Genomic DNA, 15,283 nt, shown 5'->3' with positions numbered 1-15,283 from the left:
ATTTGAGATTATAATTCAAAGAAATGATTGGTTTGATTATCAAATATTCAGGTAAAATACCATTTTTCCATATTCTGCTCTTTGCAGATCCTCGGTGGTTCAATGATAGAATTCTCGCCTGCCATGTGGGACATCCGGGTTCGATTCCCGGCCGATGAATGTTTTGGTCGTCATTTAATGCATAACGATATTGTGTTTACGAAAATTATGTAAAATGATAATTGTTAAATTGATAAATCCTAAAAATATTATTAGAGGTAATAATTCAAAGAAATGTTTGGTTTGATTATCAAATATTCAGGTGAAATATCATTTTTTCCATATTGTACTCTTTGCAGAGGCTCGGTGGTTCAATGGTAGAATTCTCGCCTGCCACGCGGGAGATCCGGGTTCAATTCCCGGCCGATGCATGTTTTGGTCGTCATTTAATGCATAACGATATTGTGTTTACGAAAATTATGTAAAATGATTATTGTTAAATTGATAAATACTTCTAAAAATATTATTTGAGATAATAATTCAAAGAAATGTTTGGTTTGATTATCAAATATTCAGGTGAAATACCATTTTTTCCATATTGTACTCTTTGCAGAGCCTCGGTGGTTCAATGGTAGAATTCTCGCCTGCCACGCGGGAGATCCGGTTTCGATTCTCGGCCGATGCATTTTTTGGTCGTCATTAATGCATAACGATATTGTGTTTACGAAAATTATGTAAAATGACAATTGTTAAATTGATAAATCCTTCTAAAAATATTATTAGAGATAATAATTCAAAGAAATGTTTGGTTTGATTATCAAATATTCAGGAGAAATACCATTTTTTCCATATTCTTCTCTTTGCAGAGCCTCGGTGGTTCAATGGTAGAATTCTCGCCTGCCTCGCGGGAGATCCGGGTTCGATTCCCGGCCGATGCATGTTTTGGTCGTCATTTAATGCATAACGATATTGTGTTTACGAAAATTATGTAAAATGATAATTGTTAAATTGATAAATCCTTCTAAAAATTTTAATTGAGATAAACATTCAAAAAAATGTTTGGTTTGATTATCAAATATTCAGGTGAAATACCATTTTTTCCATATTCTCCTCTTTGCAGAGCCTCGGTGGTTCAATGGTAGAATTCTCGACTGTCACGCGGGAGATCCGGGTTCGATTTCCGGCCGATGCATGTTTTGGTCGTCATTTAATGCATAACGATATTGCGTTTACGAAAATTATGTAAAATGATAATTGTTAAATTGATAAATCCTTCTAAAAATATTATTAGAGATAGTAATTCGAAAAAATGTTTGGTTTGATTATCAAATATTCAGGTGAAATACCATTTTTCCATATTCTACTCTTTGCAAAGCCTCGGTGGTTCAATGGTAGAATTCTCGCCTGCCACTCGGGAGATCCGGGTTCAATTCCCGGCCGGTGCATGTTTTGGTCGTCATTTAATGCATAATAATATTATATAAAAACGTCTTGGTTTGGAACAAGGCCGAAAAAACAAACGATATGTGTGAGGTTTATCAATTGACTGAAGTTTCAGATATTGAAATTTTTTCTAGTTGTTTTTATACACTCAATCCTTAATCAATATTTAATTCAATCAACTGATTTTACTGTTAATCGACCTAGTCCCTCTAAATTAATTGAAAAAATTACATATCTACGCTTTTTCAAGAACAATTACATTTTCCGAAAACATTTTATCGTGAAATTAATTTATCATGTTGAGGATACAGTATTGAATATTTGAAATGTTCTACTGGATGTCTAAAAAAAGCAAGCGAACTTTGGCATAACTCGAATGGAAAATGTAAATATTTGATCGTGGATGCCAAACAAGGGTGTTGCGCGAATTTATACATTTAATTTCGTATATCGAAATGCTACATTTCTATTGTCGCCTCTTTGATGGTAAAGTTGCACTGGAACTTCCTTTTCCGTACTTAAGAATTTCTTGGTCATAACTCAGTCTATGGTAATATTGGCTGAGTGTGTTGCGACGGCTCAGATGACCCATACACTGAAACCACTGGTGATTATAAAATGCCATATATTTTGAAAATAGAGGAAGGGAGGAGGTGTCGGAGTTAAATGTGACCTTCTTGGCATAACTAGTAATGAATGATGTGTTTAACCATATTATTTCCGCGGGAAATGAATATAACAAGTCTGAGAAGTATTTCTGTTTATGTGATCTTTACCCTTTACCACACAGGATAAACTTTGTTGCTTTGTCTTAAGTAGACGACATTCACTCTAAACGACAGTCTTATCAACAACTTAAAACAGATTTAAACTTCTTTTGGTGCAAACTTGAAAATTTGTCAAGCCAGCAACAATTAAAACTATGTCGGTCAAGATGCTCACAAGTTAGTGAGCATTGACCCGAAATCCCTTCAAAATAATTAATTTCATTATAAAATGTTTTCGGAAAATGTAATTGTTCTTGAAAAAGCGTAGATATGTAATTTTTTCAATTAATTTAGAGGGACTAGGTCGATTAACAGTAAAATCAGTTGATTGAATTAAATATTGATTAAGGATTGAGTGTATAAAAACAACTAGAAAAAATTTCAATATCTGAAACTTCAGTCAATTGATAAACCTCACACATATCGTTTGTTTTTTCGGCCTTGTTCCAAACCAAGACGTTTTTATATAATATCTGTCGCTTCAGTCTTAATGTAATTAAATTTTGAGTAATTATGTTTTCTTTACCGCTTATTATTATGTCCAATTACGATGGTCAAAACATGCATCTAGCAGGACCCGAACGTTGCACCTTCCGCGTGTTAGGCGGACGAGATAACCACTGCACTACACATACCTGGTAATACTGAGATTCCTAAGAGATCTAGCTTATTATTATGTCCAATCACGATGGTCAAAACATGTATCTACCAGGGCTCGAACCCGGGACCTTCCGCATGTAAAGCGGACGTGATAACCACTACACAATGAATACTTGGTTATTCTGAGTTTTCGAGGAGATTTAGCTTATTATTGTGTCCAATAACGATAGTCAAGTCATGTATCTACCAGGGCTCGAACCTGGGACCTTCCGAGTGTAAAGCGGACGTGATAACCACTACACCATAGATACTTGGTTATTTTGAGTTTTCGAAGAGCTCTAGCATTATTATTATGTCCAATCACGATGGTCGAAACAAGTACTTCTGTAATTAACTAAAATTAACATACTTAGACTTAATTGTTTCTGATTAGACTAGCCGATCGCACACCCTGAATACTTAATTGTTAAATTAAGAGTATTCCGAAAAGTAACTTCGCTCTAGTTTTTCAGTTAGAGGTGGTTAATTATCACGAAAAACCACATGTTAATCTCCATAGGAAAATTGGTAAAAGCATGTGAATTTTGCTTTAACGTTACAAAAGAGTATCAAGTCATATCTACAAGGGCCTACCGGCCCTGTAGAATTGTGTTTACGAAAATTATGTAAAATGATAATTGTTAAATTGATAAATCCTTCTAAAAATATTATTTGAGATAATAATTCAAAGAAATGTTTGGTTTGATTATCAAATATTCAGGTGAAATAACATTTTTCCATATTCTACTCTTTGCAGAGCCTCGGTGGTTCAATAGTAGAATTCTCGCCTGCCACGCGGGAGATCCGGGTTCGATTCCCGGGCCATGCATGTTTTGGTCGTCATTTAATGCATAACGATATTGTGTTTACGAAAATTATGTAAAATGATAATTGTTAAATTGATAAATCCTTCTAAAAATATTATTTGAGATAATAATTCAAAGAAATGTTTGGTTTGATTATCAAATATTCAGGTGAAATACCATTTTTTCCATATTGTACTCTTTGCAGAGCCTCGGTGGTTCAATGGTAGAATTCTCGCCTGCCACGCGGGAGATCCGGTTTCGATTCCCGGCCGATGCATTTTTTGGTCGTCATTAATGCCTAACGATATTGTGTTTACGAAAATTATGTAAAATGATAATTGTTAATTGATAAATCCTTCTAAAAATATTATTTGAGATTATAATTCAAAGAAATGATTGGTTTGATTATCAAATATTCAGGTAAAATATCATTTTTCCATATTCTACTCTTTGCAGATCCTCGGTGGTTCAATGATAGAATTCTCGCCTGCCACGTGGGACATCCGGGTTCGATTCCCGGCCGATGAATGTTTTGGTCGTCATTTAATGCATAACGATATTGTGTTTACGAAAATTATGTAAAATGTTAATTGTTAAATTGATAAATCCTTAAAATATTATTAGAGATAATAATTCAAAGAAATGTTTGGTTTGATTATCAAATATTCAGGTGAAATATCATTTTTTCCATATTGTACTCTTTGCAGAGCCTCGGTGGTTCAATGGTAGAATTCTCGCCTGCCACGCGGGAGATCCGGGTTCAATTCCCGGCCGATGCATGTTTTGGTCGTCATTTAATGCATAACGATATTGTGTTTACGAAAATTATGTAAAATGATTATTGTTAAATTGATAAATACTTCTAAAAATATTATTTGAGATAATAATTCAAAGAAATGTTTGGTTTGATTATCAAATATTCAGGTGAAATACCATTTTTTCCATATTGTACTCTCTGCAGAGCCTCGGTGGTTCAATGGTAGAATTCTCGCCTGCCACGCGGGAGATCCGGTTTCGATTCCCGGCCGATGCATTTTTTGGTCGTCATTAATGCATAACGATATTGTGTTTACGAAAATTATGTAAAATGACAATTGTTAAATTGATAAATCCTTCTAAAAATATTATTAGAGATAATAATTCAAAGAAATGTTTGGTTTGATTATCAAATATTCAGGAGAAATACCATTTTTTCCATATTCTTCTCTTTGCAGAGCCTCGGTTGTTCAATGGTAGAATTCTCGCCTGCCACGCGGGAGATCCGGGTTCGATTTCCGGCCGATGCATGTTTTGGTCGTCATTTAATGCATAACGATATTGTGTTTACTTAAAATTATGTAAAATGATAATTGTTAAATGATAAATCCTTCTAAAAATTTTAATAGAGATAAACATTCGAAAAAATGTTTGGTTTGATTATCAAATATTTAGGTGAAATACCATTTTTTCCATATTCTTCTCTTTGCAGAGCCTCGGTGGTTCAATGGTAGAATTCTCGACTGTCACGCGGGAGATCCGGGTTCGATTTCCGGCCGATGCATGTTTTGGTCGTCATTTAATGCATAACGATATTGCGTTTACGAAAATTATGTAAAATCATAATTGTTAAATTGATAAATCCTTCAAAAAATATTATTTGAGATAATAATTCAAAGAAATGTTTGGTTTGATTATCAAATATTCAGGTGAAATACCATTTTTTCCATATTGTACTCTTTGCAGAGCCTCGGTGGTTCAATGGTAGAATTCTCGCCTGCAACGCGGGAGATCCGGTTTCGATTCCCGGCCGATGCATGTTTTGGTCGTCATTTAATGCATAACGATATTGTGTTTACGAAAATTATGTAAAATGATAATTGTTAAATGATAAATCCTTCTAAAAATTTTAATTGAGATAAACATTCGAAAAAATGTTTGGTTTGATTATCAAATATTTAGGTGAAATACCATTTTTTCCATATTCTTCTCTTTGCAGAGCCTCGGTGGTTCAATGGTAGAATTCTCGACTGTCACGCGGGAGATCCGGGTTCGATTTCCGGCCGATGCATGTTTTGGTCGTCATTTAATGCATAACGATATTGCGTTTACGAAAATTATGTAAAATCATAATTGTTAAATTGATAAATCCTTCAAAAAATATTATTTGAGATAATAATTCAAAGAAATGTTTGGTTTGATTATCAAATATTCAGGTGAAATACCATTTTTTCCATATTGTACTCTTTGCAGAGCCTCGGTGGTTCAATGGTAGAATTCTCGCCTGCAACGCGGGAGATCCGGTTTCGATTCCCGGCAGGTGCATGTTTTGGTCGTCATTTAATGCATAATAATATTGTGTTTACGAAAATTATGTAAAATGATAATTGTTAAATTGATAAATCCTTCTAAAAATATTATTTGAGATAATAATTCAAAGAAATGTTTGGTTTGATTATCAAATATTCAGGTGAAATAACATTTTTCCATATTCTACTCTTTGCAGAGCCTCGGTGGTTCAATAGTAGAATTCTCGCCTGCCACGCGGGAGATCCGGGTTCGATTCCCGGCCGATGCATTTTTTGGTCGTCATTAATGTTTAACGATATTATGTTTACGAATATTATGTAAAATGATAATTGTTAAATTGATAAATACTTCTAAAAATATTATCTGAGATAATAATTCAAAGAAATGTTTGGTTTTATTATCAAATATTCAGGTGAAATACTATTTTTGCATATTCTTCTCTTTGCAGAGCCTCGGTGGTTCAATGGTAGAATTCTCGCCTGCCACGTGGGACATCCGGGTTCGATTCCCGGGCCATGCATGTTTTGGTCGTCATTTAATGCATAACGATATTGTGCTTACGAAAATTATGTAAAATGATAATTGTTAAATTGATAAATCCTTCTAAAAATTTTAATTGAGATAAACATTCGAAAAAATGTTTGGTTTGATTATCAAATATTCAGGTGAAATACCATTTTTTCCATATTCTTCTCTTTGCAGATCCTCGGTGGTTCAATGGTAGAATTCTCGCCTGCCACGCGGGAGATCCGGGTTCGATTTCCGGCCGATGCATGTTTTGGTCGTCATTTAATGCATAACGATATTGTGTTTACGAAAATTATGTAAAATGATAATTGTTAAATTGATAAATCCTAAAAATATTATTAGAGATAATAATTCAAAGAAATGTTTGGTTTGATTATCAAATATTCAGGTGAAATATCATTTTTTCCATATTGTACTCTTTGCAGAGCCTCGGTGGTTCAATGGTAGAATTCTCGCCTGCCACGGGGGAGATCCGGGTTCAATTCCCGGCCGATGCATGTTTTGGTCGTCATTTAATGCATAACGATATTGTGTTTACGAAAATTATGTAAAATGATTATTGTTAAATTGATAAATACTTCTAAAAATATTATTTGAGATAATAATTCAAAGAAATGTTTGGTTTGATTATCAAATATTCAGGTGAAATACCATTTTTTCCATATTGTACTCTTTGCAGAGTCTCGGTGGTTCAATGGTAGAATTCTCGCCTGCCACGCGGGAGATCCGGTTTCGATTCCCGGCCGATGCATTTTTTGGTCGTCATTAATGCATAACGATATTGTGTTTAAGAAAATTATGTAAAATGACAATTGTTAAATTGATAAATCCTTCTAAAAATATTATTAGAGATAATAATTCAAAGAAATGTTTGGTTTGATTATCAAATATTCAGGAGAAATACCATTTTTTCCATATTCTTCTCTTTGCAGAGCCTCGGTGGTTCAATGGTAGAATTCTCGCCTGCCTCGCGGGAGATCCGGGTTCGATTCCCGGCCGATGCATGTTTTGGTCGTCATTTAATGCATAACGATATTTTGTTTACGAAAATTATTTAAAATGATAATTGTTAAATTGATAAATCCTTCTAAAAATTTTAATTGAGATAAACATTCAAAAAAATGTTTGGTTTGATTATCAAATATTCAGGTGAAATACCATTTTTTCCATAATCTTCTCTTTGCAGAGCCTCGGTGGTTCAATGGTAGAATTCTCGCCTGCCACGCGGGAGATCCGGGTTCGATTCCCGGTCGATGCATTTTTTGGTCGTCATTTAATGCATAACGATATTGTGTTTACGAAAATTATGTAAAATGATAATTGTTAAATGATAAATCCTTCTAAAAATTTTAATTGAGGTAAACATTCTAAAAAATGTTTGGTTTGATTATCAAATATTCAGGTGAAATACCATTTTTTCCATATTCTTCTCTTTGAAGAGCCGCGGTGGTTCAATGGTAGATTTCTCGCCTGCCACTCGGGAAGTCCGGGTTCGATTTCCGGCCGATGCATGTTTTGGTCTTCATTTAATGCATAACAATATTGTGATTACGAAAATGATGTAAAATGATAATTGTTAAATTGATAAATCCTTCTAAAAATATTATTTGAGATAATAATTCAAAGAAATGTTTGGTTTGATTATCAAATATTCACGTGAAATACAATTTTTTCCATATTGCATTCTTTGCAGAGCCTCGGTGGTTCAGTGGTAGAATTCTCGCCTGCCACGCGGGAGATCCGGTTTCGATTCCCGGCCGATGCATTTTTTGGTCGTCATTAATGCATAACGATATTGTGTTTACGAAAATTATGTAAAATGATAATTGTTAATTGATAAATCCTTCTAAAAATATTATTTGAGATTATAATTCAAAGAAATGATTGGTTTGATTATCAAATATTCAGGTAAAATACCATTTTTCCATATTCTACTCTTTGCAGATCCTCGGTGGTTCAATGATAGAATTCTCGCCTGCCACGTGGGACATCCGGGTTCGATTCCCGGCCGATGAATGTTTTGGTCGTCATTTAATGCATAACGATATTGTGTTTACGAAAATTATGTAAAATGATAATTGTTAAATTGATAAATCCTAAAAATATTATTAGAGATAATAATTCAAAGAAATGTTTGGTTTGATTATCAAATATTCAGGTGAAATATCATTTTTTCCATATTGTACTCTTTGCAGAGCCTCGGTTGTTCAATGGTAGAATTCTCGCCTGCCACGCGGGAGATCCGGGTTCAATTCCCGGCCGATGCATGTTTTGGTCGTCATTTAATGCATAACGATATTGTGTTTACGAAAATTATGTAAAATGATTATTGTTAAATTGATAAATACTTCTAAAAATATTATCTGAGATAATAATTCAAAGAAATGTTTGGTTTGATTATCAAATATTCAGGTGAAATACCATTTTTTCCATATTGTACTCTTTGCAGAGCCTCGGTTGTTCAATGGTAGAATTCTCGCCTGCCACGCGGGAGATCCGGTTTCGATTCCCGGCCGATGCATTTTTTGGTCGTCATTAATGCATAACGATATTGTGTTTACGAAAATTACGTAAAATGATAATTGTTAAATTGATAAATCCTTCTAAAAATATTATCTGAGATAATAATTCAAAGAAATGTTTGGTTTGATTATCAAATATTCAGGAGAAATACCATTTTTTCCATATTGTACTCTTTGCAGAGCCTCGGTGGTTCAATGGTAGAATTCTCGCCTGCCACGCGGGAGATCCGGGTTCGATTCCCGGTCGATGCATTTTTTGGTCGTCATTTAATGCATAACGATATTGTGTTTACGAAAATTATGTAAAATGATAATTGTTAAATGATAAATCCTTCTAAAAATATTATTTGAGATAATAATTCAAAGAAATGTTTGGTTTGATTATCAAATATTCACGTGAAATACAATTTTTTCCATATTGCATTCTTTGCAGAGCCTCGGTGGTTCAGTGGTAGAGTTCCCGCCTGCTACGCGGGAGATCCGGTTTCGATTCCCGGCCGATGCATGTTTTTGCCGTCATTTAATGCATAACGATATTGTGTTTACGAAAATTATGTAAAATGATAATTGTTAAATTGATAAATCCTTCTAAAAATATTATTAGAGATAATAATTCAAAGAAATGTTTGGTTTGATTATCAAATATTCAGGTGAAATACCATTTTTTCCATATTGTACTCTTTGCAGAGCCTCGGTTGTTCAATGGTAGAATTCTCGCCTGCCACGCGGGAGATCCGGGTTCGATTCCCGGCCGATGCATGTTTTGGTCGTCATTTAATGCATAACGATATTGTGTTTACGAAAATTATGTAAAATGATAATTGTTAAATGATAAATCCTTCTAAAAATTTTAATTGAGATAAACATTCGAAAAAATGTTTGGTTTGATTATCAAATATTTAGGTGAAATACCATTTTTTCCATATTCTTCTCTTTGCAGAGCCTCGGTGGTTCAATGGTAGAATTCTCGACTGCCACGCGGGAGATCCGGGTTCGATTTCCGGCCGATGCATGTTTTGGTCGTCATTTAATGCATAACGATATTGCGTTTACGAAAATTATGTAAAATGATAATTGTTAAATTGATAAATCCTTCAAAAAATATTATTTGAGATAATAATTCAAAGAAATGTTTGGTTTGATTATCAAATATTCAGGTGAAATACCATTTTTTCCATATTGTACTCTTTGCAGAGCCTCGGTGGTTCAATGGTAGAATTCTCGCCTGCAACGCGGGAGATCCGGGTTCGATTCCCGTCCGATGCATGTTTTGGTCGTCATTTAATGCATAACGATATTGTGTTTACGAAAATTATGTAAAATGATAATTGTTAAATTGATAAATCCTTCTTAAAATTTTATTTGAGATAATAATTCAAAGAAATGTTTGGTTTGTATATCATATATTCAGGTGAAATACCATTTTTCCATATTCTACTCTTTGCAAAGCCTCGGTGGTTCAATGGTAGAATTCTCGCCTGCCACTCGGGAGATCCGGGTTCGATTCCCGGCCGGTGCATGTTTTGGTCGTCATTTAATGCATAATAATATTGTGTTTACGAAAATTATGTAAAATGATAATTGTTAAATTGATAAATCCTTCTAAAAATATTATTTGAGATAATAATTCAAAGAAATGTTTGGTTTGATTATCAATTATTCAGGTGAAATAACATTTTTCCATATTCTACTCTTTGCAGAGCCTCGGTGGTTCAATAGTAGAATTCTCGCCTGCCACGCGGAGATCCGGGTTCGATTCCCAGGCCATGCATGTTTTGGTCGTCATTTAATGCATAACGATATTGTGTTTACGAAAATTATGTAAAATGATAATTGAAAAAATTGATAAATACTTCTCAAAATATTATCTGAGATAATAATTCAAAGAAATGTTTGGCTTGATTATCAAATATTCAGGTGAAATACCATTTTTTCCATATTGTACTCTTTGCAGAGCCTCGGTGGTTCAATGGTAGAATTCTCGCCTGACACGCGGGAGATCCGGTTTCGATTCCCGGCCGATGCATTTTTTGGTCGTCATTAATGTTTAACGATATTATGTTTACGAATATTATGTAAAATGATAATTGTTAAATTGATAAATCCTTCTAAAAATTAATAAAAACTGTCTTTGTACACAATGACGCGAAAAAGTATGAGATAAGTGTAGAAAATTAATTGTTTGAAGTAACAGATATTCAAATTTTCATTTTTGAAGACGTGATTATAAAACATCAATTATTTGAAAAAATTTCTTATCTTAGTTTTTTTCACCAAAATTCCTTAAGTTAAATATTTTATCCTTAAACATGTGCATCATTTTAAAAGTAAAAAACGTATGCATTTTATTTCTATTCAAAATTTAGAGTTAGTTTGAATATTCGGGCCCATAAGGAGAATAAAATGGGCAGAAAATTGTTGATAGCAGACAGAATAAAACAAGCATGAAAACTTAACAAAACGTGTTCGTTTAGTTTGAAGTTTTCGAGGTTTCAAAAATTAACGTGTTGTATATCTCTCAAAAGATCACAATCAAGCTACAGATCCTTTTGACTCTAATAACTACAACACAGTCAAAGTACGAATGTAATTTTCGGTTCGCAATACTTTCAATTTTAAAATATAAAAATAAATATTTCTAGCTCTATTTTTCAGATATCCGAGTATTTGAACTTCCTCGAAGCAAATGTTTCTCGAAAATAAACAGTAGTATCAAGGTGGTTTCTCTGACATTTTTGTGAAAAAAACTAAGATAAGAAATTTTTTCAAATAATTGATGTTTTATAATCACGTCTTCAAAAATGAAAATTTGAATATCTGTTACTTCAAACAATTAATTTTCTACACTTATCTCATACTTTTTCGCGTCTTTGTGTACAAAGACAGTTTTTATTAATATCTGTAACTTCAGTCTTAATATGAATTAAAACTGTTTAGAAACTAGTATTTCAAAACGTATACTGAAAAGCAGGCGCTCCATTTAAGTCTTGTGGTGTTGCGCGTTTATTAGTTACCGCGTTTGAACTTGATTGCTTACACGCCCAGTCCAACTCAAATTGCCTTCCCGTCGTTTTCACGTGCAAAGCATAGTGGATGCAATAATACAAATAGATTCCGAAGACTTAGGCTAAAAAATTATTACGTAGACCTGTGTACAAAAACAATCTATACACCTGTGCACAAACATATTCCATAGACCTGCGCTGGGTGACCACATTTCCTAAATTTTATAATTTTTCTTATTTTCGGATGTCTTCCTATTAGTTCCTATAATTTCGATAATTATCCTATATTTTCCTATTTTTTGAAATTGTAGATATTTTGTGCGCTCTCATTCTTGGTTTTGTTATATATCACCAAAGCCATGGAAGCCTCTAAAAATATTTGTCAGGGAAGTCTGTGATGTTTTAAAGTTTTAGCATATGTTTCTAAGATTACGTTCCATAAGTATGACACTTCCTATATTTCAAAATGCTAGAGACTTAATGAGAGCTAGTTCGAGAACGACGCGAGAATTGACTACACGCGATTTTCTACTCCATCTTCCTATTTAGTCTGTACTAAGCCTTTGACAGGGCCTTATCAGGCGTCGCTTTACGAGAATCTATGACGTTTCATTTACGTCACTTCGAGACAAGCTCTCAGTTAACAGTGACAAATTTATGTAACATATCTTACGAACTTATGGTTATAATTAAACCAAAGCTCCTTTGTAAATCTTGTTTTATTACTTTCAAATCATTTGCAACCTATATTTTGCTATTTTTTCAAGAGTAGTTCTCTTGTCTTTTCCTGCTTTTTTAATTATACATCTATATCTATATAAATCAAAGTCCTGACTGACTGACAGACTGACTGATAATCATCGCCCAGCCCAAACCACTGGCCCCAGAAGGCTGAAAATTTGGAGGAACGTTACTCGTAAGTAGTAGGCGCGTACTAAGAACGATTTTTCCAATCCGCCGCCATCTTCATAAATGGCGCCCAGAAATGTAACAAATCTTCTCTTTGTTAGGAAGTCCGCGAGTTGCAACCGATTACACAAATATTTAGTACACTGGATTCCCTTAACCTATAGACGGGCTGAATGGTCTTTCGGGATCGATTTGTTGCCATCATTTTAAATGGCGGCCAGATATTTAAAAACCTTTCTTTATAGAATGTCTGCGTGTAAAGTAATTAAAAATGTCCCGACGAGCTGATGGGCGACGCCGAGTGCCTTCGCTACTATTATGCTACAAAAATATTAGTCGAATCAGTAAAATGTACGCATACTTGATGGAAGTTTTTACTACACTCAAGCGATGCCGCGGGTAACAGCTAGTCTCCTATAATTTCCTTTAAATCAATTGTAAATTTCCTATTTTCCCATAAATATTACAAGGTTATTTGTAGTCACCCTGAGTACACAAACATATTTCGTAGATAACATAGACTTGTGAAAACACATGTCATATAATTGTGTACAAACTAATCCCGTAGACTTGTGCACAAACAGATCCCTTAGAATTGAGCACAAACTGATGTAATTGACTTGCGCACACACTGATGTCATAGACTTGCGCACACACTGATGTCATAGACTTACGCACAAACAGATGTCATAAACTTGTGCAAAAAGAGATGTTATATACCTGAACACAAAATATTCCATGGACCTCTGCAGAAAAATATTCCATACCCCTATGCTCAAAAATATGCTCAAGAATATCTCGTACACCAGTGCACAAAAATACTGCATATCCATATGCACAAAAATATCCCGTATCCATTTTCAGAAAAATGTTCTTTAGACCTGTGCACAAACAGATGCAGTGGCCTTTGCAAAAACAGATTCGTTAGGCCTCTGCTCAAACCGATTCAGTAGGCCTGTGCACAAAAATATTCCGTAGACCTAAGCACAAAAGTATTCCGAAGACCTGTGCACAAAAATATTCCGTAGACCTGTGCACAAACAGATACCGTAGACATGTGCATAAACAGATTCCGGAGACTTGTACACAAACGGAAGTCACAGGGTTGTGCACAAACAGATGTCATAGACTTGCGCAAAAAATACATCATAGAGTTGCGCAAAAAGAGATGTCATGGATATGTGCACATCAGATTCCATGGACTAGTGCAAAAACAGAAGTCTTAGACTTGTTTACAAACAGAAGTCTAAGACTTGTTTACAAACAGAAGTCATAGACGTGTTTACATAAAGATTCCATAGACCGGTTTACATAAAGATTCCATAGACCGGTTTACAAAAAGATTCCATACCCATTTGCGCAAAACAATTTCATACCCAACAGCACAAAACGATTCCATACTAATTTGCACAAAACGATTCCATACCCATTTGCACAAAACGATTCCATAGACCTGTGCACAAAAATATTCCATATACCTGTGCCCAAAGAGATTCCATAAAACTGTGCACAAAAAGATTCCCTAGACCTGTGCTCAAAAAATATGCCGTAGGCCTGTGCACAAACAGATGCCGTAGACCTATAAAGAAACAGATTCCGTAAACCTATGTACAAACAGATTCCGGAGATCTGTGCACAGATTCCGTAGCCATGTGCACAAACAAATTCCGTAGACTTGTACACAAGTGGAAGTCACAGGCTTGTGCACAAGTGGAAGTCACAGGCTTGTGCACAAGTGGAAGTCACAGGCTTGTGCACAAGTGGAAGTCACAAGCTTGTGCACAACAGATGTCATAGACATGTTCAAACCAGATTCCATAGTTTTGTGCACAAACAGAAGCCATAGACCTGTGCACAAAAAACATTCTATAGACTTGTGCACATCAAGTTTCCATAGACCTGTGCACAAAAGATCTCATGGAGATGTGCATAAAAGATTTCATGGAACTGTGCACAAAACATTATATAGGCTTGTGCACATAAAGATTCCTTAGACCTGTGTACATAAAGATTTCATACCCATAGCACAAAACTATTCCATAACCATTTGCCCAGAAATATTCCCTAGACCTGCGCACAAAAATATTTCATAAAACTGTGCACAAAATGACTCCATTGAGCTATGCACAAAATATTCTATTGGCTATAGTATAAACATGTGACATAGACCTGTGTACAAAAATAATCCATGGACCTGTGCACAAAAACATGCCTTGGACCTGTTCAGAAACATTCCATACCCCCGTACGCTCAAAAATATTTCACACCCATTTGCACAAACATTTTCCGGAGACCCGTGCACAAACAGATGCCGTAGACTAGCGCATAAACAGATTCCATAGATTTGCGCACAAATATAATAAGAAGACTCGTGCACAAATAGATTCCACAGGCTTGTA

At 34.6% G+C, this 15,283-nt stretch overlaps 18 non-coding genes across 18 annotated transcripts; 17 read left to right on the top strand and 1 right to left on the bottom strand.

The window, feature by feature from the left end:
• Nucleotides 1-340: 340 nt before the first annotated feature.
• On the top strand, nt 341-410 carry TRNAG-GCC (transfer RNA glycine (anticodon GCC)). Its single transcript has one exon. It is a non-coding gene; the product is annotated as a tRNA-Gly (tRNA).
• Nucleotides 411-846: 436 nt separating this feature from the next.
• On the top strand, nt 847-917 carry TRNAG-GCC (transfer RNA glycine (anticodon GCC)). Its single transcript has one exon. It is a non-coding gene; the product is annotated as a tRNA-Gly (tRNA).
• A 436-nt stretch (nt 918-1,353) lies between these two features.
• Nucleotides 1,354-1,424, top strand: TRNAG-GCC (transfer RNA glycine (anticodon GCC)). The gene has a single exon. It is a non-coding gene; the product is annotated as a tRNA-Gly (tRNA).
• A 1,603-nt stretch (nt 1,425-3,027) lies between these two features.
• Nucleotides 3,028-3,100, bottom strand: TRNAV-UAC (transfer RNA valine (anticodon UAC)). Its single transcript has one exon. It is a non-coding gene; the product is annotated as a tRNA-Val (tRNA).
• Nucleotides 3,101-3,840: 740 nt separating this feature from the next.
• TRNAG-GCC (transfer RNA glycine (anticodon GCC)) lies at nt 3,841-3,911 on the top strand. The gene has a single exon. It is a non-coding gene; the product is annotated as a tRNA-Gly (tRNA).
• A 431-nt stretch (nt 3,912-4,342) lies between these two features.
• Nucleotides 4,343-4,413, top strand: TRNAG-GCC (transfer RNA glycine (anticodon GCC)). Its single transcript has one exon. It is a non-coding gene; the product is annotated as a tRNA-Gly (tRNA).
• A 183-nt stretch (nt 4,414-4,596) lies between these two features.
• On the top strand, nt 4,597-4,667 carry TRNAG-GCC (transfer RNA glycine (anticodon GCC)). The gene has a single exon. It is a non-coding gene; the product is annotated as a tRNA-Gly (tRNA).
• A 1,450-nt stretch (nt 4,668-6,117) lies between these two features.
• On the top strand, nt 6,118-6,188 carry TRNAG-GCC (transfer RNA glycine (anticodon GCC)). The gene has a single exon. It is a non-coding gene; the product is annotated as a tRNA-Gly (tRNA).
• A 686-nt stretch (nt 6,189-6,874) lies between these two features.
• Nucleotides 6,875-6,945, top strand: TRNAG-GCC (transfer RNA glycine (anticodon GCC)). The gene has a single exon. It is a non-coding gene; the product is annotated as a tRNA-Gly (tRNA).
• A 436-nt stretch (nt 6,946-7,381) lies between these two features.
• TRNAG-GCC (transfer RNA glycine (anticodon GCC)) lies at nt 7,382-7,452 on the top strand. Its single transcript has one exon. It is a non-coding gene; the product is annotated as a tRNA-Gly (tRNA).
• A 183-nt stretch (nt 7,453-7,635) lies between these two features.
• Nucleotides 7,636-7,706, top strand: TRNAG-GCC (transfer RNA glycine (anticodon GCC)). Its single transcript has one exon. It is a non-coding gene; the product is annotated as a tRNA-Gly (tRNA).
• Nucleotides 7,707-8,142: 436 nt separating this feature from the next.
• On the top strand, nt 8,143-8,213 carry TRNAG-GCC (transfer RNA glycine (anticodon GCC)). Its single transcript has one exon. It is a non-coding gene; the product is annotated as a tRNA-Gly (tRNA).
• Nucleotides 8,214-8,644: 431 nt separating this feature from the next.
• Nucleotides 8,645-8,715, top strand: TRNAG-GCC (transfer RNA glycine (anticodon GCC)). The gene has a single exon. It is a non-coding gene; the product is annotated as a tRNA-Gly (tRNA).
• A 436-nt stretch (nt 8,716-9,151) lies between these two features.
• On the top strand, nt 9,152-9,222 carry TRNAG-GCC (transfer RNA glycine (anticodon GCC)). The gene has a single exon. It is a non-coding gene; the product is annotated as a tRNA-Gly (tRNA).
• A 182-nt stretch (nt 9,223-9,404) lies between these two features.
• Nucleotides 9,405-9,475, top strand: TRNAS-GCU (transfer RNA serine (anticodon GCU)). Its single transcript has one exon. It is a non-coding gene; the product is annotated as a tRNA-Ser (tRNA).
• Nucleotides 9,476-9,658: 183 nt separating this feature from the next.
• On the top strand, nt 9,659-9,729 carry TRNAG-GCC (transfer RNA glycine (anticodon GCC)). The gene has a single exon. It is a non-coding gene; the product is annotated as a tRNA-Gly (tRNA).
• Nucleotides 9,730-10,418: 689 nt separating this feature from the next.
• Nucleotides 10,419-10,489, top strand: TRNAG-GCC (transfer RNA glycine (anticodon GCC)). The gene has a single exon. It is a non-coding gene; the product is annotated as a tRNA-Gly (tRNA).
• A 436-nt stretch (nt 10,490-10,925) lies between these two features.
• TRNAV-GAC (transfer RNA valine (anticodon GAC)) lies at nt 10,926-10,996 on the top strand. Its single transcript has one exon. It is a non-coding gene; the product is annotated as a tRNA-Val (tRNA).
• The last annotated feature ends 4,287 nt before the right edge of the window (nt 10,997-15,283 follow it).

This window comes from Phalangium opilio, unplaced genomic scaffold, assembly GCF_054372755.1.
Source record: "Phalangium opilio isolate 3A_F unplaced genomic scaffold, DU_Popi_V2 ptg000002l_1, whole genome shotgun sequence".
Classification (NCBI taxonomy): Eukaryota; Metazoa; Arthropoda; class Arachnida; order Opiliones; family Phalangiidae; genus Phalangium; species Phalangium opilio.
This window is presented reverse-complemented; position numbering and strand designations above follow the sequence as displayed.